Source organism: Colias eurytheme, chromosome 5 (genome assembly GCF_061535395.1).
Source record: "Colias eurytheme isolate Ceu_HAF_F1 chromosome 5, ilColEury1 Martin Lab GWU primary, whole genome shotgun sequence".
Lineage (NCBI taxonomy): Eukaryota > Metazoa > Arthropoda > Insecta > Lepidoptera > Pieridae > Colias > Colias eurytheme.
The window spans coordinates 4,439,108-4,466,643 of NC_142984.1; the positions used below are offsets into that span (position 1 = coordinate 4,439,108).

At 33.3% G+C, this 27,536-nt stretch overlaps 1 protein-coding gene across 3 annotated transcripts in view; it reads right to left on the bottom strand.

Moving 5' to 3' along the window:
• The window catches only part of LOC149908415 (homeotic protein antennapedia-like), a 165,836-nt gene that overhangs the window by 105,506 nt on the left and 32,794 nt on the right, over positions 1-27,536 (bottom strand). The window contains exon 1 of one of the 3 annotated variants that reach the window (XM_090101880.1): positions 15,048-15,062. The exons of 1 other annotated variant lie outside the window; for it this stretch is intronic. The gene's annotated coding sequence lies outside the window, so the exon portion shown is untranslated. Of the gene's footprint in view, positions 1-6,984; positions 7,342-15,047; positions 15,063-27,536 lie in introns of those variants that run through there. One more of the 3 variants, XM_090101878.1, reaches the window with a different exon arrangement.

The window sequence follows — 27,536 nt, forward strand, 5'->3', positions numbered from 1 at the left end:
AACTTGTTAATTCTCAGAAAGATAATTCACGGATAATTTACCGGGAATTTAAAATAAATATCATAAAGATGCGATTTGAACCTAGAAGCTTAAAAAATAGGTTTGAAATACAGGAAATACCTAGATACTAAATTCCCTATATACAAAAATACCTTAGGTAATTATTGACTACAAAAAGTAAAATTGGTAACAAATAGTTGTAAAACGTTGAATGCTTTTTTGCTATGGATTTAAAAAATATTAATTCACATTCATTGTTTCTTTACCCATTCTTTAAAAGAAACTAATTCAACATAACGGCATTTTAGATCGTTAAACCCGTTCTAACACAACACTAATGTATTAAATATTTAGGGAGTGGAGCGTTCTTGACCTATCGCCTCATAGAAAATTTGATCTAAGTAGGCATAGTTTTAATATCAAATATCATTAACTATAAAAAGAGTAAAAAATGTTAATATATTCAAACACTCGACGAACTTGAACTTAGAATATGTAATAAATTACAAAATGTTTACATTAAATTACGTAATCGTATCAAACTACACTAAATATTGTGGAGGAAATTTCACTAATTAAGTTCAACTCATCAAATTTCTGTGATAAACTTTTTTAAGCTGACTAAAGGAAGATTACAAAAAAGATTACAAAATGTACCCACAGTAATTGTAGTAGGTAACTGATAGTACCCATATTTAAAATACAATTAAAATACTTGATTGCATATCCTCTACAATATTTATAGCATTTAGCTTTAATATAGGGACATGGGATAATACTATATGGTGGTCAGGTGTTTCAGAAGGGTCCACTCGAAGGGTCGGTCACAGTCAGAGGTTTTCAATGATTTATCGGCCTCTTATTGATATCCTTTTAATCTTGCAGTTGAAAAGGGAGCGAGTGAAATATGGCAGTATAGGTATTGTACGGGATGTACTATCTAGTAATTACATAGTTTAGTAAGGAATTATTGAGGATATTTCAGAGAAAATGTTTTGAATTTTTTCATAAATAAATTATCAGTAATCAAGGGATATTTTTTTGTTCAATGCAAAGAGGGATATTGATATACGAGTCTGGTGGGCGAACAATGTATATTAGTTGTTTTAAGCTTAAAGTAATAGAAGATTTACTTTATGGATAAATTGGTCCCCATTTAGCATCAGCACCGATATCACAATACCGGCTGCCAGCCGATTTAAATTTATTTCGGACGTCGGTAACTTCCAATTTAAACCTCTTAATCCTCTATGATGTATGTCGGTATTCAGCTGGATTAAAAGTTCCACGGAAAATAACCGGGAAAACCTTTTCCGGGGTCGAATTGACCCGGGCAAGAGCGGGATTAGGCGGCCGGGATTGGATATACATAAATCTCATGCAAGGCTTTAGGGCCGACGCAATTAAGCCTCTCTCGCTGATATGTCATTTTGTGACGAGAGTCGGGTCCGAGCGATACTAATCGCACAATCCCGCGTGTATAAATACATAATTTCAATATTAAAATTCAGCGGCGGCTGCGTGGCGTTCACAATGGACGCTCACCGTGCATTGCGTCATAAATAATTCAATTTCATAGTAATAAAATACGCGTGACCGGGACTACGGCGTGAAAACTTTTCAGCAATTACGGGTTGAATATAACAAAAAGCGCGTATCGATCGGCCGGCGCGGCGGGGTCGACGAGGCCCGTCCGAAACACTCGTAACTCATGCATCAGCTTGCGCGGAAGGGTTGGCCGCGAGTGCAGCTCCGATGACTTATAGTTTGTATTAATACGCTCCAACACACGAATCCGATCCGAGAGGGTTAATTAATTCAGTCTGAAAAGGTACCCGCTTTATGGCACACTTATCTCACTAAATTAAGTGCACTCCATGCGTGCCCTCTGATGTTATACGAAATTAAGATAATTGTAACATCGTAATTGAACAGCCAGACATTGTACCTACTTTTGATTTATGGAGCCTTCATTAATTATCGGTCAGATTCATTTTTATAAACAGCGCGCAATATAAATATTATGCAGCGAATAAAAATTACTGACATTACGCGGAGCAATTGATAAAATTTCTTACATACAGTAAAATATAATTGCAAATATATCGAATTACTCTAGCATACCGAACGGCATATCTATAATTTTAATTACAAAAAGCTAAGGATACAACGCATCGGCATAGCAACTTTATTTTTATTTATTTTTTCATCACAAAACAAATAAGAACATTGATAATTATTCAGAGTCCATCCCACCTTTGTGAGAGAGTAAAAACTATGCATTAAAGCAGCTACTCTACATAGCCAGCCCATAAATGACTGATTTATTGCAGTTTAATTACGGCAATTAGTTACGCCTCCGGTGTTATAATTCCCATTGACATGTTTTAGAAACGGCTTAGATCATATATAAAAAGTTACGTTTACGTTTCGTTCCATGCTGATTGATGATAAAGATGGCGGAAAAAATGATCGATTAACACTTAATGCCTCTTCGATCATCAAGCTCTGCTTGTTACAGAGTTTATCAAGATTACATGGAGCCAATCGGAAGCAGGTATTTGATCAGTAATCTTAACGCCTTAAAATCAATTTGAAAAGTGCATAAAATCGATTTGTAAAATTCAACCGTACTACGCTCATATTATTTGACTCCATATTGATAGATTTATTATATTAAGGTAAATAATTATGATTTAATTAATAACTACGAAATCAATATCACACAAAAAAATTACAAAAAATAATAAAAGAGCGTCTTCCACACTTAAATAGCCGGATATGGCAGAGCAGCCATTAAAATTAGGGTTGGGCACAACAGGCGACTAGGGCAGGGCCCCGCGCAACGGGAAACGCGCCCAAAAAAACAACCCAAAAGAATTTTGAACGTCTCACAAAGATTTGATCTTGCGAATTACCTGCTTATGAAATGAGCGAAATTATAAAGCTATTAGTGTTAGTAATTTAGTTCGACATAATTTGGAGAGATTGGGCGTGTTGTGAGATAGAGGGTTCTAATCAAAAAGCTCTTTGTAATCGGACATCGGTACTTACAACTATGTAACAACCCTTAATATCCAGGTAAGTAACGCAGCTAATATAATATGCTTGATTTGCATTTTATTAAATTATTAAATATTGAAGTGATGCTTAGAATATTCTGAGGTCTATGGCAAGAATAACATCTATTTATGAGGACATTCTTTATGTACAATGTAAACGGATTATTATAAAAATACATATTTATTTTTTCTGATATGTCAATTAAGACTAAGAACATATTAATATGCGCGCCACATGTATCTACTATCTAGGTATGTCAGTTTTAGATTTCTTGATTTTTTAAGCTATATTTTCCTGACTACAAAAAATTATTATGTCTACGAAAAATTACTTTAATTTATGTTAAATAATATATTTTTTTTATTTTTTAGTGAATAAAGAAATACATTTATATAACTATAGGTATTTAATTAAAAACTTAATAAAAAATTATCAAACTTAATACCTAGGTACTTGTTACTATTCAAAATTCAAATTGAACCGAATTATACATACTTTATTTTAATATCAACCCAAAATATATTATACCTAGGTAATAGGTGTATGCTATTACTCGTATTGCATTATAATATAATCGATTGCACTCGGTCGGATATAGACAGATTTCTAAAATGTACCTAGTATCGAACCCGAGTAGGTAGGTACTCATTAGAAGATAAATTCAACATGCAGGCAAAATGTATATTAGATAAAACGATATTTCACGTCCTACCTACTCAAGCATGCGACTGATTTTAATCTTTTTAAACACCACCTAATTCTTGTGCGCCCACGCATTTCTAAATTTGAAATTCGAATAAGCAGTAATATGAACACACCGCTCGAATGCCTTAAAACAGACTATTGGCTTACGTAATTAGCATAAAAAGCTCTGGTGAATTCGGTTTTTCCATTTTCGGTGACACTAATACTACACGGCTACTTTATGACGTTATTTGTTTTTCTATGCTCGGCTGTTCGTCTGTCACTGTACGACATTTCCGTAAACTTTATTGCGTCGAATAAAATAGCCATATATTTGCGTTGCCCGTGTAATCAGACTCCGAAATAGAGGTTAGAAGCCAACGTCGAGACGTATTATTCAAAGTTTTATCACAAATTTAACTTAACTTCAACGTGAATGCAAATATAATATTGAATAGACAATGAATAGCGAATATTCCTTAACATTTTTTCGCTTTAAATTCGAATGTAGAGTAATAAAAACAAATAATAAATTGCAATTTTTTACGAGTGAACATAAATGTCAGCCGGCACATTATTACGTAGATGTCAACACTTTAGGAAATTATTCATTTTCTCATGCTGTAGTCTATGACTAACATTTATGAAAATATTTTTCGGGCAGATTGCAGTGGATATTATATTGTAATATATGTATTGTATTTTTATTATAATATAAAATATTAAAACATGATATTTCAAAATTATTAAACGTTTTTATTATTTATCTCTACATAAAAATCTAACATTTTACTTTAGGTATACAATCCATTTATTTTTCGACCTACGCATATAACATAAAATAAATAAATACTCGACATTTTTTTAATATATTTTAATGAGCGCATTTATAACAAACGGCAGTCGGAACAATATTATCTAAACGATGGTCTCCTCAGGGGCATTTATAAAAATAAACCGATTATGCAAATATGTCTTGTGCATACAGATAAGTATGAAATAGGTGTACAGTGTACACTTCGATGAGGTTTAGGATTTTATCTCTCTGGAAACAGAACGGTTTGAATAATAGGCTTTTGGCGCTTCGTAATTCGTGGCTCTATGTATGTATTGTTGGGCGCTTGTCTTATAATGTACCTAAAGCTTTTTTATATGGATAGAAGTTTTAGTTTTGGTTGTAATGGGTGCTAGAGACTAGGTAGGTCTCGATCGACTTTTTAGTTTTTATGTTTGATATGCCGTTTATATGGACTCTATCATCTGAACACAAATATTTCTAATTAAAGTATGTAGTTTATAATTTACAATTTATCTTCCAGGAATCCAATTCTTTTTCTAAAAAAGTAAAATAAAAGCGTACACAACAAAATTCGAAAGGTGTTCCCTTTTTAGATGACACACACAAAAGCATATTTAGTCGAATTTCACTACCACATGCCGTTCCCTTGTTTACGTTGCTATACCGGAGACATTTCTATAGATACTAAAAAATGAACAATAGAATAATATCACAAGGCTACACTGGAAGGCCAGACGCTAAATGAAAGAAGTTTGTAAAAAAGTTGACACATTTTTAGAATCATCAAGCACGCAATGCTCGAACGCAGGCCGATCGTAAATTTTGTGTAGCGTCAGAATGAAAAAGGGGACATCATTGTTGAAAGTTTTTAAGCGGGCTCTGTGATTCCAAACGTTAAACCGCTCCGTGAATATGCATAATAATGATCATAAAATTTATCAACATTTTCATAAAGTATGGCCCCGATAGGTACATCATATCGTTTAGGCTCAGTGTATGTTCTATATTACCTACCTACGTCGCTAACACATCGACTGACGCATATCAATACGCCCTATTTAAGTTAAAATTTATTAACATAATACAAAGTTACCTGCTTTATCAATGTAAATAATTAAGCAGCATTTTAATATTAATCACTAAAACTACCTACTGTACTATCTAAATTATATTCAAACGAATAGTACGAAGTAATTTCCACATTTTTAATAAAAAATCGCTCTATTAAAGTTAACGTGACTACAATAATCACATAGCACATTACCATATGAATGTTCTTTAGAATATCTATTTCGTATTACCTACATTTGATTTACGTCAAGCCAAAGCTCTTTCCAAAGAACTGCGATACATTTTTAGATTGAGCTGGAGATTTTGTTGATTCCTTAAAGCAATCAGATGTTGGTTATTGCGTGCCGCGGTTCCCCCTCTATATATTTCCTGCGGATAACAGACAAGTGAGCTTCTTTCTCCGAAGGCACGATAAGAATTTCATTTCCTCGCGACTCAGAAAGCCTCCGCTATCTGAGGAAGTCGCTGACAAAAATACCTAAGTGATAAAAGTACTGAATCCTGTCTCTTTTAACGATAAAATTCTGCGACGAGCTTCTTTCACGAGTAAGAATATTACCTAATATATAAAGCCTTAAATATTTTTTGAATTATTATTTATAACATTACAATATGAAAAATACATCTCTGATGTTCCGTTCGTAATTTGCATTTAAAATGTGCTGATTTATAAATTAACAATTACCTGAAAATTCCAAAGAACAAATTAGAACATAAAAATAATATTTATTTTAAAAAACTATTTCGAAGAATAACGTATCGGACATCGGACCTTTGATATTATGAATTCTCAGCGCTAGGTCAAAAGTTTTATCCCGAATGGGTCAAAAAAAGTAAATCGACGTCTACGATTTGCCAGGATAACTTCAATTCTATTTCATAGTTTTTAAGGCACATTTTCCAGTACACAATGAACTTTATTTCCTTTTCGCTTTAAGGTCTGATACTTCGGATGACATCTTTTATCTCGATACATTCCAAGTTGATCTTTAAAGAGTTTGACTTCGACCCAAATTTATAATTTATATATGTAACTGCAATTCATTGAATTGGCGAATTTATTCACCTAATTTAGTTTTCGATCAGGGGAGTATTTAATATTTATCTTCTAATGTCCATAAATAACCAGGTAACGACTTATCTGCAACTAGATATTCATTTCACAATGTAAAGATAAAATGATGTAAGACTTTTAATATATTATAGCCTCTATAATTAATTAAATCTGATAAGATAAGATTTGCTATTTAAATTATTTTTTGTATTTCATTAATATTAAGCGTACGAATTATTTAATTCATAATATTTTCCCTCCTGATTTAGTCCTAGTAAAAAAACAATATGCAAACTAAATGAAGACTACTTACAATCAACATAAATCCTTCAAAACAAAAAGCACTATTATTTTGTGATATCACAAGAACACTCCAAATATATTCTTCAGTATCACGTATAGCACTGTAAGTTCAATAAGTATCTTATTGGATCACTAATGAGTGAATAATAAATAATTGCGCTGTATAAAAAGCACAAAGTTCATGCACTTGTCCGATACGTATCGTCTATACTAATCCTTATTTACAACTGACACTGTTGTTCATTGTATAATAGTAAAAGACTAGCGATTGAGAAGGCATCTGCCGCGCATTGCATATAAGCCCGCTCAACTATAAACACGACATCGCATCTATAGAAAATTCCCTAACACAACTCTACGACCCTAACCCACAAGCTCGACTGTAGAAAAAAGTGACGAGGTAGGGGAAAATTTCGTAAGCCATTACACAAAAGTTTTGACACGGCGCGTTGCGCTTGGGCAGTCTATTTTAGTGGGGTGCGAGATAGCAATAGTTCGCCGGCGCCTAATAACGCTAGGTTAGAGCGAGACGGCTAGCGGAATGTGTGCCGCATTAGATTAAAGTTTGGGGAGCCGTGGAACCGCGGGATACCGAGTAGGTGGTGATAAAGCTCCATAGCTCGCTCCCAAATCGAATACGATGAGTAATATTTAAAAAAACAAGATTTCTTACCTGTCAACTGTCGGGATAATACATCGAATTTTTTTGGAATGTAATACAATTAGGTGTCTATGGTGGTGTGGTAAGGTGGATCGTAAATCACCCAACTTTACAAATAAGTCTTTTGGTTTTTTTTTTTCAATAATAGAAGTGGTTTTGCACAAATTACAACAATTATTATCAATAATTTCACTTTTTTTCTATTTCTATTTAATTGAATGTAGGTACCTAGCGCTGAACACAAAAAACAATACCTACCCTTTCGTAAATTTTGATGAAAATTTTGAATTACAGATCATTACAACAAACTTAATATACCTTTAAGTAAAATGTTTTTAAATGAAGTTGAACAATAAGAAGCAAACATTCAAAGCTTGCAATTTTAAAATTACGACCTGCCCTAAGCCTCAATTACGGCGTGGAGCCTGGGCACCTCGAAAGCGCCAATCCTCCGCGATCGAAAATTACCCAACGTATCGTCTAAGAAATTGTCGAGCGCATTTCGAATCGTGGTACACACTAAGGGCTAACAAATCGGAACCCAACGCAAATTACTGAGCAACAAAGCGAAGCACAACTCGACTCGATTCGAAAATTGCATCGAGTTCCCGCAATCGGGAGGTCGTGCGATCCCTAATGAAGATGTTAACTCAAATCGTGGCGAGCTTTATAGAATGTTATGGTGTTTATATTGAATTTTATGTGATAATAATTTTATTACGAGCCGCTCGGCTCCGTGGGCGTTACATGACCGTTTATGTTCTGTTATTGCCCGATACGTTTATGTTCAGCTGAATCGATTTTTATTCCGCAACGATAGACATGTAAATAACGATCAAAACAACTAAACAAACGGTCGCACGCTAAATAAAAGACGCGAGCGATGTGTTATTGTACAAAACAAAAGACTTGTTTCGAGTGAAATAAATCTGCGAATGTATAAAAAGCAATGTCATGATAATCAACACAGGCGATTTAATTTAAGCGACATAAACACGGAGCTATCTGGCACAAGCATCGATAAGGGTGTGCTAAATGACAAACTGCGCCAGAGAGAGAAATGCTTTAAAAGACTCATTTTTACCGTTTATCTCGCGATCTTTGGAGGAGATTGTGCATTAAAAATACCAAAGATGACTTCTTGTCGCCTTGTTTTGTTGAATTGCGAATCTCTCTCTGAATTCTTATTAAAATTTCGTCATCAGTATAAAGAGTTTCAATTTTTGTTTGAGCGGACAATACACAAAACAAGGTAGCATCTCTTTAGGTATACCTACAAAGGTGGCGTCAGAAATTCTTGTTTTGATAAATAATATAAATTACAGTCAATGTGATTTTTTTTCAGAAGTAGTGGATTTTTTACTTAGAACAAATTAAGAAAGTGTACCTAAATTCTAGCTTTTAAATAAAAAGGACAATGATGTGGTGGCAGTTGATAACATTACAGTTCCAACTTACTACATATATTGTTGATTATAAAATCAATAAGTAGTAATCAATAGTATAGGTGTCGTAATTTATGACTAAATTCTTTAATCTCGTTCAACGCATGTTATACTTAAAATTAAGTGATAATTTATATAATCGTTTCATAGCACTTATGATAATTAACAGCCATATCGTTTAGTCGCTAAAACAAAAAGTCATGTACTTACAAAGGAGTCCATAAAAAAGCTATTAATAGCGCGTAGGAGTGCCATTCCTCCCACCTAATATTTCAAATACCAAAAAGCTAACCCTCGAACGCTCTAATCTTAACGGCCTTTTTTAAAACTAATAAAAGAGCTCGTTTAAAATAGCCACCGAAAATTTCAAGTGGCCGAGTTTATCTTTGGTAAACAAGACCGTTCGATCTTAAAGCTAATGATGTACATCAATCCACCCTGTACAAAAATATCTGTACTGAATACATCTGTTGAACAATCTCACTCGTGTTTTATGTATTGTTTTATTAACCCTTTCGAGGACGTTAATGTTCCACGATGAGGTGTTTAGGATTATTATATAATAATTCGGTGGTTATTTATTAGATTGTAATAACTTTTGTTAATCTTGGCAGAGGCTCAGATCCAAGAATGAGTCTTGTATTTAACTTGGAATCAAGTATGAGGGAATTTTCTTTGATATTTTAAAGACGTTTGTTATTGGATTTTCGAGTAACTACCAATCACTTTTTTATATATATGTAGAATAGCCAGGCATTTGACTGCACTACTACCTGATGGTAAGTATACCTAGTGATGCAGTTTATGAAAGGGCATGTCTGCCTAGCGAGAATAGATTTAAATATATTTAACTTAATATTATATTATTGTTATTAATATCTGTTAATAATTGCTTGCAAATTTTGAAATATTCGAGTAAGTATAGATAAAATAATAAATTGAAATTAACTCTACAAAAATAAAGACATTTCAATGTATTAACTATTAATTAATAATTTAACCCATAGAGCGCACATGTACCTAAATAATAGGTACGACAGACGTTCACATCGTCATTCGCTGAAATCATTGAGATATAACTTTCTTAATAACTTATGGATCGGAGCCTGCGGTGTTGCAATGGGTTTATAATTCTGCACTGATTACAAAGGGGAGCCGGCGGCCGCAATTTCGTCGTGTACAGATCGTGCTGTACATAAATTATCAGTTATTGATGAAGACATTATAGCCGCATATCGTCCAACAATTATATAAAACACATTCTTACTGACGAGGTGTAAAGAATAGCGTTCTGTTTAGATATTTGTTGGTTCTAATCATTTGTAGGTAGACATCATGTTTGCAAAATGTTTTATTTGCTTACAATATGATTACCCAATATCTATGTTATAGTAGTTCATTGTTCAATATTACAAATTAATTTAAGCCAGCAATTCAGTTGGTCACTAAAATTTGTCAGAAGCAAACGGTATCTCCTATTATTACCATTTTGAAATGTTTTGTCAGCGGTAAGTAGGTATGTAAATAAGTGATTGACTTCGCGTCAGCTTTTGCACTTCGCTGAATCTGATTTAAACTGGACACTTAAATCCACTTCTTATTCGCATCTGAACCAGTTTTTCCTAATTCCAATGTTAATAACAGCGGCAGAACAAATGGGATTAATTGCGTACCGTTTCTGACTTATTATAATTAGTGCGAGCGAAATTCTCTCACATCTCTCTTAAATAATAAACTTGCCACAATTTTTTTACCGAGTCAACACAATATACGCGGTTTTTACTACGAAAATACGATGAACTCGTTCTTTATTACAACTGACGACACCGCACGGAACGGTGCAATTAGGCTCGTATTCTGTTACGATTTATTCTTTAAAATATAATCGAACAATCGAAGTGAAAGACAGTAAATGATTTATGGATCTCGCGCCTTCACTTTAAATAAAACATCGCCGTGAGCTTTCAACATCTACGGAGGAAAGTCACGATTGTAATTTTAAAATGTCGATACGGTTTGATGTATTTATTCTTAGGTATGATGTCGCTCACATGAGAGGCTCTCGTTGAGATCGCTTTGTATCAAGACGTATCTATTCAAGTGCATGCCATGTGACAGTCACACCACTTATGTTTTCTAACATGGGAACGAATACATCTGTCAGTTGGTCCTGGACCCGATAGCGCTCTCATTCATATGTTAGTGTAGATACGAAGGGCTAAGACAAGGCGGGAATACTTGAAAACTAAAGTCGGACGGCTTGTGACTTGCCTTCTAGATTACTTTGTGTTCGGAATACATTTTATCAATTGAATTAAATTATACGCAGCTAACTGTACTGTTGAATAACAAAACAATGATTGCATCGTCTGTCGATAAATAAACGGAAATAATAATGACGGATAAACAATGACTGTTATCTATACATATAATAAATCTGTAGAAGGGTCAATTCTGTACATTGAAAATATTGAAAAAATAAATAGCAGGGGGTGTTACTGGATCGATACCAAACCCAAATATGAGATTAAAAAAATTTTTGATTTCGATGAAACTTGGTATAATTACCTATACCTTATTATACTGGGCGTAAAATAGAATACTTTTTATCCTGTAAAAATACGTAGAAAAAAAATTAATCTTAATTTTTCAGTTTTATCCATAGACGTTGTTCTGTAGAACCGCGAACACACGTCGCGTATTATCATGGGCCTAGCCGTATTTGGGTCCAATAGATATTTATAAGATGTCATTGTCAGAGTTAATCAAAATGGAGACCATCCACGCGAAGACCGACATCCGCGCGGACGGAGTCGCGGGCGGAAGCTAAATATGAGTTAAAAGGTTTTAAAAATATATTTTGTTAAATAAAATACCAAGTTATCACAATGATTGTTTCGGAGAAGAATTAGGTCTGTATTTGACGTCAAACATGACAGTGAGACTAATTGCCACATCAATTAAATTCAATTTATGCAATTATTAAAGAAGTGATTATTGAGTGATCTTCTATTATATTTTTACTACTTTTCAAGCGCTATTTAGCTAGCGGAATATCAATTATCAGTTATCAAGTGCAATATAAAAAGGACATCTTATTTCATCATTATCCAAATAGCCATTAGCCAAAACAAACGATTAAAGGAAAATGTCCAAGCTAATAATTTAGATTATTTAAGGCGAATGCTTCAAGAGATCCATTTCCGTTAGCTTTAAATTAACTGTGCCTTAATGAGACTGTGAATTATGGCCAAATGATTCAAATGTGCATATATTTATTGTATCTCCTAGCCTCACCGTAGGATTGTTTATGAGACTCATTGTTTGTATTCTATTGTGGTCCGAATACTAGAATATATAAGCTAATTGTATTATTGACTTCCTATCCCTTTGTCCTTGTATTTAAAAATATAGGTAGGTATGTTATATTATGAAAAGCAAGTGTTCACGTTTACTCTCTATCGTAATTGTTCAGAAAATTTCTATTAATTTTTATAAAGTTTGCAAATAATATATTGTAATAACTAATAACATATTAACACAACAGTTACCTAGATGTTAAATTTTATCCGACAGAATATTTCGTATGCTACTCATACACGTACAATTATTCAAGCCCTATTTAAATAAGTTCCAAAAATAGCAATTGCGGCGTATATTAAAGCCTTCGCCGACACGTTAATTTTATCAGAATCTATAAGTGGCCATACAAAAAGCGTGGTTTGTAAAAATTCCCCACATTGGGTATTCGTCGTAAGCGCGCGATGTCAACAGAGGGCCGGTGAATAACAATCGACGAACATTGGCACCAAGCCGCGTGCTCAGCTACTATGGCTTCGTCTTCGAGGTGACTTCGAGGTGAGTTCGACACGAGTAGTGAGTACGAGATAAGTTCGAGGTGACTTCGAGTAGTGAAGTTACCGCATAGCTGTGAAGTGGAATTATTATATTTATACTCAATTCGGAAATTATGAATTTGTAAATTTTGTGTAGTGTTGGAAATAAATTTGAAGGGAAGAATATAAGCTCCGCATTGTGTTTTGTATAAACCTGAATCGTGGCAACTAAGATTGATATGAAATTATTTGTCCAGATTAAAAAGGCAAAGAAGAAAGTGTTGTTAATTTAACAATAATTTCCTGGTAAGTATTTTATAGTATTTTCACGTACATGTTTTGTATTTATAAACTTCACACAATTGAATACAATAGTATGGGACACTCAGTTGTATGAATCTTGGCAGTTACCAAAGGACAATGATGTTGACAATGAGTGGGCTGATACGTTGGCACTTTGAGGAGCATGTCCGGTTACAGACATGGGAAAACGCGGATTTATGTTTATTAAATATTTCATTTTGAAAATTTGACATAATATTAATCTTCACAATGAGAGTAGGGATGTACCTACAATGTGCATGTCTAATAAACTCGATCGTACGCATCATACTCATCTATTTACTTTATTGGGAAATAGTAGGTAAGTCGTTCAATTACTAGGAATACATTATGTTAATTGGAATTACGAATAATTATAAGGATGTATCTCCAAATAAGAACTCTTTAGTCATTTAAATTTCATAAATTTCGGTACATGTGTCTGATATTGGATGTGTATAAATATTTCAACTTGCTAGAACAAATATAATTACATAAAATTATTACCGTTTTTTACACTACCAATTTACACAATTACTTTTTTCCCAGCCTCAATTAAAATTGATATCACACACGCGTAGGTATGTAAAACTAGTTATGATAATGTATTTGGTGCGAATAGCAAAAGGTGTTACATAAACATTACAAGTTACAACAAACGCAAAACTTACACTAGATCCAAATGGAAATACCCGAATTATGTAATGCAATAAACAAGCTGGTCACTTGATAGAAAATCCAGTTATACAATATTATCCGCGACGCATCTAATTGAGGAGGCTGTGACCAGCGCCTGCTTAGAATATATAAATCCACGTTTCCTATTATAATTGAAATTGATACTATCGCGCTTGAGGGAATTCATTTTTATAACCGTTCATTTAAAGTGTTATTGGAATGCTGTTAATTAAATATAAGTTATAGGTGATGATTTTTCGATACGTATTAAATGTTTGAAAATTGTATTTAATTAAGAAATTCGTATGCGTAACCGCATAAATTACCGTGAGATACGATCTTCTACGCATTAACGCTGATAGATGTTACTTGTTTACGTTTTTACCACCTTCAACTGTTTAAATTGAAATCTGAGCGTAGGGTTTCGCAGATCTTTGTTCCTACACTTATTATGCACTGAGATACCTTCAATGCTACCTTAATATACATTTATTCGATATAACATGCCGCAATTTGTCACGTAACCAACAAGCGGTTTAAATGGTCGTAAATTTCGCTTATTTTTCATTCGAGACAGGTAATTTTAATGCATATTTAATGGACGATTTTTGGCTTCAAATTCACTAAGATAAGGTGCAGCTATAATGCATGCAGCTTGCCCCTCTATTATTTATCGTGTGATTTTTGGCAACGAACGTTAGTCCGCTACTTGGCTCGGCTAGATGTGCAATCTTCATAATGCAATGCTCTTTTGCTGGACACAGCCTCGGGCCGAGCTTTTCTATGCTTGATTTGACGTTTTATTTGACGACTGCGACAATATTTACACTCATATTTATCGTCAATAGTTTCTCATGCATTTTAAAATAATGTAGATCATTTTAACTGTCACAACATAACACGTATGTTTATATTACTGGCCATTAAGACGTTTATATTGTGCAAATTCAGATGTAAACCAATTAACGTAATGCCTGCTTACAATTTACACGCCGCAATAACTGTTGATATAAAAAAATAAAGCTTAATTACCGCGCCCGCGTAATTAAATTTATACGACAATCTCGTACACAGTCGTCATAACATCATAAATGTATGACACATAAATAATTTATTAAAACTAGTTACTTACGCCGGCTTTCACTCCAAATAAACACGTGAATCTGGTAGATGCATACCTGGGAACGAAAATAAATAATCTTAATTAAGCCGAAAACGTAATGTGTTAAAATAATAAATCATTCAGGTGATATGTCTTCGGGTCGTGTAATGAATAATGAATAATGGCGCGTCCGGTTGGTAAAGACGCCTAATTGAACGAATATCAAGATAGTTATCAGGAAGCTCGTGTGAAAATATATATCAAAGCGCCTCTTAACAATCGTGATTATTATAGGTATTAATGCTACTGCCAATCTTATGCATAATATAAAACGCAATCATCCTTGTTGGTAATGAATTGTACCTACCTATCACATTATATCAATCTCAACGCGTACGTAGTTCCATATATTTTTTTCACTAAATTGTAATGTTTGTGTTTATCTTATTAAACTCGGTTGTATGGATTCTGCTATTAATTCATAAAACGTATTTAACCAAATTCAAACTCTACTTTTAATATAGTTTAAAATATATAAATAATTAATTTAAACTGCTCTTAACCACTACAACTTCTAGTTTGTAGTGCTAAACCAGTCAATCACTTTCGAAACAAATTCAACAACTCTCAGCTCCTAGAGACGACAATCCTTTCTCTCGGACACATAAATCACTGTTAGCAGTTAAGTAGATTTGAATGTTAATTTATTTCTAAAAAATCTCATTCACCTTTTCGGTCGAACAAAAGAGGTGACGTTACATAAGCGCTGTGTTTATACTGATATATGTCTGGCAGGCCAACTGCCCAAATACCGATCGGGCTAAGCACCGCCTATACTCGGGTCAAAGATAAATCATACACGACAACTCAAAAATGCCAACTTCAAAAACATGTTTGCCCGGCGAGTACACGCACGGACGGGAAGACAAGAAAAACAAACTTAAAAAATAAATTACTTTTGTATACCTTCCTTCTTTCCCGTTGTTGGACGCCGAACGAGTCATAAATCACAGAAAGATAAGCATAAAAAGATTGTATGAGGTAGGTACACGGTAGAACTAAACTTTTCGTATTTCGTTATCAAGCGGGCCCGATATAAAAGAATCTACACCTATTCCTTGAAACATAGGAGGATGTAGCCAAAATTCAAGTTGGCAATAGATTTTAAACTTTGATGTTTTGAATTTTGCTCGCGTTCCGACAACCTCTAGATACCTAACTACTCTGATGAAAATACGAAAATGAAAAATAATGATTAATTTACAGAATCAAAAAGATCCTACTATCAGTTTAATATAATATGCATAATGCAGTAATGGCAGTTTAATATACCTGTGCATGATCGTTGTTATCACTCTTTCGTCCAAATTTAGTTATCTCATGAAAAAACAGAAAAATCATCAATTATCATGTGTGACCTGTGCGTTTAACAAATTGCTACCTTGTACCGCGCTACCACATGAGGGGCCATTTGTCAGCCTCCACTATACACGAGCGCCTACTGAGCAATTAGATTTGTTAGCTTGTACCCGAGCAGTTTCATCACGCCCCCGCTCAACAACAGATGCTTGGACTAATAACCTCTCGAAGTTTCCCCTGCGGCCCCCGCCCGCGCCGCGGCCTCCCGTTCCGGCGCTACCCCAGCAGCCTCCCTTAGCCGACCCAACTAAGATAGATTGCGCCACCATTCTTGCAATTTTCTTGTCGTATCTTGCCTCGTAAATTCCTGGTGATATATTGGTTCGGATCTCTCGCGATGCGACCAGGAGCATACTCGAAATATGATAAGAGTTATTTATTATTGTTCTTATTGGTTTTCCAAGGGGACCTATGTAAAAATATCCCATTATGGGGTGCCACGTTATGTGTTGATAAATGTTGCGCGTCGCGTTAGTGTGAATCGAAAGCCTAAAGCTAAGTTGTAAATCACACGGTTCAGCCGTAGGTATTCAAAACAAACATTTGATTTATATTCACATACAAAACGAACACGAATTAAATTTAATAAAAGGATAAAACGTTGTACAGAAAACAGAGTTCGTCTTAAATACCACAATCCACGAAATAAAATAAAGGAATCTTCATTAATTTTCCGCCAAATTAAAAACACTCAAGGCCCTCTCTCTGCAGCAGGCACCAACATTACCATATTCTAATATCCATAAATTGTCATTCCCATCAAATGCTATCGTAATTAAAATAAACATACTTTATATTAATAAACTCTCAATCATTATTTCACGATTTAGTTTTGTAAGATCTATAGTTTGTGTGAATTCTGCTTGTTTGTTACATGGGATACATATTATTCTATATACATAAATGTAGCTACATAGGTTTTTCTTTACTTTTGCTTACGCAATTACAAATTTTGCATGACATTAAATGCTTAGGACGATTCTTATAATTGTTATTCACCCCAAATAGCCATCCGATTGGGGTTCGAAAGACATAAACAATATCGAAGATGCAGATGACGGAAATAAATCGTAATTCCCAAGTGACAGCTTTTGTTGAAAACATCGCAGTTTATAAAATACGAATTAACAAAATGAATTTCGTGTACTAAATATTTATTGCTATTTTGTCATTGTAAATACTTCGTACAATTTTCTTTTGAATATAATACAGACTGTATTCATTAACTGGCCATAATTCAATCAGGCAAACGAAATGGTCCTAAACACACCAAATTATGATTCGTATTAGGTAACTACAACTTACAAGGGACTTCTTACTACTCGTACGTCTTTTCTATATGGGTACACGAAAGTGCCGTTTCCACCAAGAATAGTACATCTAAATAACATTCTGTCGGATTACAAATCTCGACAGAGACGTGGACGATGAGCTTATCTACAAAATCAGTGGACACAACCGTTAGTAGAGGCCACGTCATTGCGTATACTTTCCACGTACAGATACGACCTATTAAATTCTCCAGCTAGTGGACTTTCCCAGTTCCAATGCGATTTACTTTCGATTTTATATCAACTTTTGTATTTTTATTCCAAGCGGGTTTTAAGGATTATGATGCTGTATTGTTTTACGGCGAAATATTGAATTTTACCAAATGTTTGGTAGGTAAGGTAAGATTAAATTCGGTAAAAAGTTAACAATTTCTAATTATAATTTGTATAATTGCTTAAAAGTTGTACAGTTTTAAGCTTGTTTATTACATTTTAAAATTAACTAGGTACCAATTTATAAAGAGAAATAAGACTATTAGAAAATTCGGCATCTGCATAATTGTAAGCCGGATTATTTCAATAAATATCCTTCACATTTAGTTCTACCACAAAACTCATAACCTTAAGAATGCAAAGGACGCGAAACGATTTTTAATACGGCCTGCACCCCATTAATGGATGTTTTCGCACCCTTGCTCTGCGGTGACATTTGAAATTCGATCCTCTATGAAAAAACAAAGCCTAAAACATTATGCAAATGGCGTTATGTTCGTATTTTTGTACATTTCGCCAATTTTATGAGCCGAATAGAAAGGGTTGAGGGTTAAGACGATCTGTGTAGTGAATAAAAGTATTTTGATTGTCTATTTCGGTTTATGTAGTGAATATAATAAACCCTTCTGTAGTTTGATACAGTTTTATTGTGACGTAATTGCAACGCCTGTTATAGGGTTGATAATTATTAACATTCATAAAAGATTGTCGCCTCATATTTTATTTAGTTGCCTTCACAGTCTGGTATTGTTTTTATAGTAAAGCCATTGTTCAAATAATTTATAAAATTTTCGTTTCGTGAATTTTTGTTTTAGCTCGTAAATTTATGTGCTTAATAGATTCCATGGTAAAAATAAATAATTTCTATACCTACCTATAATCATTTATTAGTGTCGTTCACGATATGTATCGTACGTGTTTGCGTCTTAACCCTTAAATTGTCACCCCTAGATAACTTGTGTGTATAATGTCGAAATTTGGAGGATGTGTTGGAATTAGGATAGAAAAGAGGAAAATGAAAAAAAAAATTAAAAATTTTATTTTTTTCTATGGTTTTCACTATGTCACATAAAACGGACATTGCCAATTATATGTACATGTTCGAACCGTCACATATAACGGACATTGCACATTATTCCTGCAACGGTGGTACATGAATACAATGCACATTTTCAGCTCTGTAATTCAAAATTGTTATCAAATTATAATAATGGACGATCTAGTATAAGCTTTTCAAACATCTGTCTTAAAATATTGGTTAAAACTTTAACGATATCGTTAAAAATGATGGATTTTAAAAAACGACACTACCAAAAATCACAGCCTAAGAATATGCTAAGAATGGGAATAGAAATAGTATTACATAGCCTGAAAACTTATCTAATACACCAAGAAAGTCCTCTTCCCATTCACTAAATTGTATAGATTGAAATGTGTTTGCTTCATCGTATGCAAAGAAGTCGTATATACCATGCCTAAAGTACGAAAACAAACACGAAATTCAATACGCTTTTTTTTGGATTCTTTGATATATATATCCATTTGCTGCCAGTTTTTTAATTTGTAAGGTATTATTATTTAAATTTTCAAACATTGGGTGGTATTTCTGGTAAGTAACATGATGCTGTGGCTGAAGAACTACTGAGAAGTAGGGAAGATTCATCTGGCACCGCATGTAATGGGTGTAATTCTGCAGCAATAATATTTGGTGATGGTAAAAATTCTGAATTTTTGGGTCTTCATTGTGTCAAATTTCATCACTCAAATCAATATGTCGTGTTATTCCGGAGGTATGGTGCTGGGGGTAAATGGTTTACATTGTTATCATAGTGAAATCACTCCCGTAGGTCTACATTTCCTTCGAAATCGTCATCTCAACTCAATATTAGACTCTTCAGCTTCCGCCAGAGGTAGTGAGGGAATTTTTTATTTATTGCCAAGTCATGCTCCTGTAAAACATAATAAAAATAGTGAAAAATATATCAAAATGAAGACGTTGAAAATGGAGGGCCTTATTGGCAACGTCCGTTACATAGGACATGTGAAGAATACCCTAGTGTATACTGCAAGTTGTCAACGTCCGTTTTATAGGACATCATAAATAAACTAAGATTTTTATTCCAAATATTGTAAAATATGTAAAAATTATGTCAAAATACTATACTTACAATCGTATTCTAACGAATAATATAACATTATAAGCAAAATAGCCAAAATACTTACAGTTATTACCAATTTTATCAAGAGAGTCAAAAGATCCGTTTTTTGCAAATTTCAAATGGTCACCATTCGCGACTGTACTTCGGTTCGCTAATGAAACCAGCATGTACGCGAAGGACATAGCTAGTACCTTCCCAATATACCAATTGGAAATGCCTAGGTCTACTGTAACAGCGCCAGCATGTGTGTAAATACTATGTCCTTTACAACGGACGAAATCAATTTAAGGGTTAAATTGCAAATTTTCAATTATAGCAATTGTTTGATTATATAAAATCAAGGATTTTATTATTATGCACTAAGTAGGTACCTATGTAGGTTTCGGACAAAATGCAGGTTATTTGTAAACATCACTTATCTTTATAAGCAGATCTATTTTACTAGGCTATCGTCCCGCAGTGCGATTCCATCAAAGATTTGTCAACGAGGTTGATAAGTGGTTTCCTCAATTTAGTAGTTCTGAAGATACCGGAGCGATTGTCGATCAATTTACCTACTTTCAGGTCAACCAACTTAGATTTTATACGGTTTACCTTAGTTAATAGTAATGTTGTGAAAATAGAGATTGGAGGATGGAAAATATATTTTATTTGCGAATAAAAGTTTGAAACTGTCAGTTTCAAAGTCTCGTTGTTCCAAGGATTGTTCTGATAAAAAGCATTGGATTGTTTAAAAGCCAGACGTAATAATAATATATCGGAAGCTTAAATATTGCATACCTATTTTAAATAATTCTGCTGACAACACAGTACAAACGGATAATAATCAATCATGAAATCTAACAGCTATTAAATTCAAACCACACAAGCACACATCATCGTGTTTTTGCATCGCTCATCACTCGGGCGGATTCTAATCAAAATTATCATGCAATTTCAGTTCAACTAAAACGTGTCCAGCCGACAGAATGAGTTATACTCCGCATAAATACGTCCCGCCATTTATAAACGGCATTATAAAATTGAATCAACGCTACAATAAAAGTAAAACAAAGATTTTAAAATAGTGGCCTGCGAGAATGTTGGATTAGACAGGCATTTGTTAATGTTATATTCATGTAATCTTTGGAATCTTAAGTGGTCCGGATTTGGTTTTGTGTGTTTCTTAGACTCTGTTTTTGGTGCGCTGGCACATGGGAGAAATATAGGTTTTGCTTTAAAAAATTAGAGCGAAATATTATACGGAAAATAAACACGTCCAAGGATTACCTAGTTTATACTTTTCAATGTTTTCTAAATGTTATTTACCATTAATACATACATTTCCAATTTCAATATCATGATTACAACAAAAAGAATACAATATCTAGATAAGCGTGTACACTGTACAAGCTTCGCTTTAATCAAAAAGGTATATATAGAAATCCGATACATCATTTGCATATCCCGGGCACATGTGGTCATAGACAAAGGGGTGTAATGGACCCCGTATTTAATTTTCATGAAACGAGACCTATTTTAATACGTCTGCAAGAGAATAATAAATTAAACCCTTTCTATTTCGAAATTATCTGCGGTCGAACCATGACTAATTTATTAAAGTTTTGTTGTACCTATATGTAAGTAGTTTAGGAATGGTAAAAGCTCTTATGTTCTATACTAATCGAGAAACGATTATTGGGTACTGTGCCTACTTTCATTGTAAATAAACGTAACAAAAATTACTGTTAAAAGTTCACATACGTAAAGTAAAGCGGAATAACGGGATGTACTTAATTATATTTTATTTGAGAATAATAATTAATAATATTTTATTTGAGAATAAAAATAAATTAAAAAATAGTTTGGAAAATCCAAAAGTGCACGCCTCATAATTTTTTTTAAATAATCATTTATTAATTATTATTTTTGTTTATTTAATAACAATTAAACCACATCGAATCAGACCCTGAAAAATGAAAGGGTTCTATTCCTGAGCATACTCAAGCGTAAGAGAAATAAAAAGACTCGATTAGTAAAGTATTTCGGTCGCTATCGTGTTAACAAGAAAAAGGATCCGCACATACAGACACACGGACGTCCAAGACAGAACTTTTTTAAACTGTTTTTTAACTAGTTTAAATAACAAAAATGACATCAAAAATATCATGAATATTAAAAATAGTGTTTTTTCTTAATATGTGTGTGTATGTATTATCTTACAAGTGCAATGTATGATACATAAAGACATTTTAAGTTTGAAAAATCAGATGTTTTGCGCGAAGTGACAGTAGTACCCACCTCAACGCTTCGCTTATGAGGCGTGCAATTATGTTTTAAAAATTACCTTGCCTGAGATCCTCTTTTTTATGGGTTGTTGAATAGATTGGTGGGGTAAAACAATTCAAGATGGCGTCGACGAAAATTTGACTTTTTTTCGTGATGGGTGTCATTTTCATAGTTTTTGGGGTAGCTATTAACGAATATGAGGTCAAAACTGAAATCCAAGATGGCGCCGACGAAAATTGTACATCTTTTCGTCATGGGTGTCATTTTCATGGTTTTTGGGGTAGCTATTAACCAATATGAGGTCAAAACTAAAATCCAAGATGGCGCCGACGAAAAATTTGACATCTTTTCGTCATGGGTGACATTTTCATGGTTTTAGGGTAGCTATTAACGAATATGAGGTCAAAACTATAATCCAAGATGGCGCTGACGAAAATTTGACTTTTTTTCGTGATGGGTGTCATTTTCATGGTTTTTGGGGTAGCTATTAACGAATATGAGGTCAAAATTATAATCCAAGATGGCGCCGACGAAAATTTTACATCTTTTCTTCATGGGTGTTATTTTCATGGTTTTTGGGGTAGCTATTAACGAATATGAGGCCAAAACTATAATCCAAGATGGCGCTGACGAAAATTTGACTTTTTTCGTGATGGGTGTCATTTTCATGGTTTTTGAGGTAGCTATTAACGAATATGAGGTCAAAACTAAAATCCAAGATTGTCGTCGAATTTCAAGATCGCGTCATGGTAATACTGTCGCGTTATGGAGCAAGGCGGCGATTTTGGTATCTATGAATCTCGCCAAAGAAGTTTCACTCCTGACACGTTTTCTCGGCACACACGTTCTTTTTTATTTTATTCTCTTCGTTTAAATGTTTTAGATAAACTTTATTTTAAGTAAAGTTTAGCGAATATATTCAAAGTTAATAATATCTGTCAGAATATTAACATGATTGCCACAGAGTTGCGTTTTATATTACATTTCTAAATAATTATGTATTTCAATGTTCTTTAAAATAGTGTTCTTTAAAATTGTTTTTTTTAAGACTTTCTACAAAACTGTAGTTGTTAACGTTTTTGTTATTTTATTTAAGTTTATTTTAAAGGAGTAAGAAAAATATACCTAATTATCGACGGTTACATTGGGGATTTGGTAATAGCTGTCTCAAAAACCTTGAAAATGACACCCATGATGAAAAGATGTAAAATTTTCGTCGGCGCCATCTTCGATTTTAGTTTTGACCTCATATTGGTTAATAGCTACCCCAAAAACCATGAAAATGACACCCGTGTCGAAAAGATGTAAAATTTTCGTCGGCGCCATATTGAATTTTAGTTTTAACCTCATATTGGTTAATAGATACCCCAATAACCATGAAAATGACACCCATGACGAAAATATGTAAAATTTTCGTCGGCGCCATCTTGGATTTTAGTTTTGACCTCATATTGGTTAATAGCTACCCCAATAACCATGAAAATGACACCCATGACGAAAATGTGTAAAATTTTCGTCGGCGCCATCTTGGATTTTAATTTTGACCTCATATTGTTTAATAGCTACCCCAAAATCCATGAAAATGACACCCATGACGAAAAGATGTAAATTTTTTGTCGGCGCCATCTTGGATTTTAGTTTTGACCTCATATTCGTTAATAGCTACCCCAAAAACCATGAAAATGACACCCATCACGAAAAAAAGTCAAATTTTCATCAGCGCCATCTTGGATTATAGTTTTGACCTCATATTCGTTAATAGCTACCCCAAAAACCATGAAAATGACACCCATGACGAAAAGATTTCAAATTTTCGTCGGCGCCATCTTGGATTTTAGTTTTGACCTCATATTGGTTAATAGCTACCCCAAAAACCACCCACATTTGCAAATGTGTTTGCTACTTAGGAAAAGTTCAGATTTAAAGATATAAGTAGGTAATGTGACGAATTTAATTTATTTCATTCCGACTGTTTCTCGGAATAACATACATTTACTAAGAATTGCATACAATGCCGGTTTTAATATATTGCCGGTAACATAATATTATGTATGATAATAATTCTTAAAAAAGTATTTTATACATTTCTTAAAAAGCTTCGATATTGTATACAATAATACAATTCATATTCAAATTGTTGTAAAATAGTCACACTTTTTTAAGTTGGTTGAATACACTAAAATACTTATAAGGATCGTACCTACTAATAAAAGTAACAAAATGAATTTTTAAAGTTCCCAGTAATCTTCTGGAATCAATTTCAATAAAAATATAAAAATTCACTTCAAAAAAAAAAAAAAAAAAAAAACATCTGAGTTTTTTTTTGTTTATTTAATAACAATTAAACCACATCGAATCAGACCCTGAAAAATGAAAGGGTTCTATTCCTGAGCATACTCAAGCGTAACAGAAAAAAAAAGACTCGATTAGTAAAGTATTTCGGTCGCTATCGTGTTAACAAGAAAAAGGATCCGCACATACAGACACACGGACGTCCAAGACAGAACTTTTTTAAACTGTTTTTTAACTAGTTTAAATAACAAAAATGACATCAAAAATATCATGAACGTTAAAAATAGTGTTTTTTCTTAATATGTATGTGTATGTATTATCTTACAAGTGCAATGTATGATACATAAAGACATTTTAAGTTTGAAAAATCAGATGTTTTGCGCGAAGCGACAGTAGTACCCACCTCAACGCTTCGCTTATGAGGCGTGCAAAATAATTAACTTTACTAACTTGGTTTGAATTACACAATAATAATACGAAAGAAAGTAAATGATTTTGTTTTTTTTTTGTTCACATAACTTTATAATTGTACGTTGTTATTTATAGGCACATGTTTTTTATATTTTTAAGTTAGTATCAAGGACTATCAATTTAATTGTTTTCGATTTGAAGTTACAGTAGCTACTTACCTCATTATAAAGAATTATGAAACAGTTTTAACGTATTGATGGTGTTATAATATATTTATTATTTATACTGTCCTAACTGGCAAATAATCGTTCAAATGAATTTTATTGTACACGACTGACGAAACGACCGAAACAGTTTTCTGCATGAGAAAAAAAATCAGTTGCTTATTATTATCTGTCGGAATATTGTATTTAAATTTAAAGCTCGCGTAGAATAAATTATAGGCGATTCTTGTTTTTTCCTACAAGATTATATTAATTAAATAGTAAAACGTACTAAATGTAAATATTATTTAACTTTTACTTTAACAAATCTACGAATCTTTTCGGTTCTTTTTTATGAATATTTATGATGGTAATAACTTATGTACCTATATATATATTGTATTTAACAAAAAGCTAGGTTACGTACTACTCATTTACAATTTTTAAGCTATTGCATAGCTTTTGTCTCGGACTTTGAGCGCGGCGACCGAATGTAAAAATTCCGTAACGAAAAAACCTAACACCCCCCACTCCAACCGGCTGACACAGCGATGCGATGCTATGCAATAGCTTTACCGCGGCAGTCCTCGAGTGCCACACGTATATTTTTTTGTGTTTAAGCTCTTAACCCCAAATCACATTATATTTAGCAGAAGGATAACATATATCAATTACACACAAAAAAGTATGGTGTTACCAGTTAATAATTCGGTTGGGCACGTGCCAGCTAGGACGATGCCTCTCAACAAAAAAACATAATACAGAATTTATTTATTTCCGACTAACGCAACACTGCGTAACATCACTATAATTTTCGTTTTAATTTACTTATATTCACAGTCATTGCATGCGATTACCAAGTGGCGTATGCCTTTAATAGCAGTCGATATTGCAGGAAATAAGGTTGAGATTTGTTTGCAGAAATTGTAAAAACTGTTTCTTTAGCCTTTATCAGACGTCCATAGGTAGTGGGCAGTCGATGCGCGGGGAAATTTATTAACTGTGATACGCAGTCAGTGTTGCGAAGTAAAGGTGATTTAAATTAATATTAATTACCGACAAGGCTCTAATTAATGTAATTCGTGAGATAAGAATATCAATTCAGCTGGTTTGAGGGCTGGGTGGTTCGTATTTGCGATGGATAGTTGACTTTTGCGCTTGATTGTAGGCTCTAATTGATATTTGCAAGATTGTAGGCTTGCTGATTCTTTGGTAATACAATGATGATGTATCAACTTGATTATACTCTATTGTTAGTATGCAGTGAGTATATTCAATCAATTAATGAACATAGTGCACAAAACAGTAAACTGTAAACACAAACAAAATAAAATATGTAAGCATTGAGATACTATTACTACGTATAGAGGAGACACCGCCTACATCACTTATGTTCCGCTCAACATAGGTCAACCGGCCACACTGCACTCAGTCGCTTTAGCGCGATGGTCGCGTTTATGTCTTGTTTGTTTTAAAGCAAAAAACCATAAATTTCATCAAATATGTCGAATGTGTTACAACATTGCACTAATAATTCAAGTAATGCGGCAAATATTACATGACGTAAATTTTTATAGTGGAAAATAGGTAATAATTTTACACATTTAGAAAGGATTGTACTGTGGATATTATTTGAAAAAAGGTTAAATCATGAAAGATGAAAATAAATTACCTACGTATCAATTTTTTTTTGTTACATTGATTGGTTTTAATTGAAAAGTTTTTAGTTGATAAGTTTATTAATAATTTATTTATTAGATTAATTATATGTTTTTGTTAAATTGATTGTTCTTAATAATTGATAATTAGTAATAGGCAGAATATTTACAAAGTGTCGCCTCTATAGCGGTGAGTCGATGACATCGCATAATCTGACTCACTAGCCGCCCGGGCGGCTAGCGCCCCCGCGCTGCAGCACAGATTTTGTTCATGGTGTCTCCTCCATAGTCTATACGTATTACTTAGTAATAATAGCTCAATGTATGTAAGCATAAATTTAAATTTATAATAATTTCATTTCAAAATTTATTCGTAAATTGAAATTAAAAATGCATTCATTAATCTTTCAATTTTATCTTATGTATTAATATTCATAAGCAAGATAAATTTAAAACGAATTATATTTAGTTATGTCGTAACAGGAATAATTAGAACTAGGTAACAATATGTATAGAATATAGATATATTATTGTTTGTTGATTCATACTTCTGTTTATGCCGAAA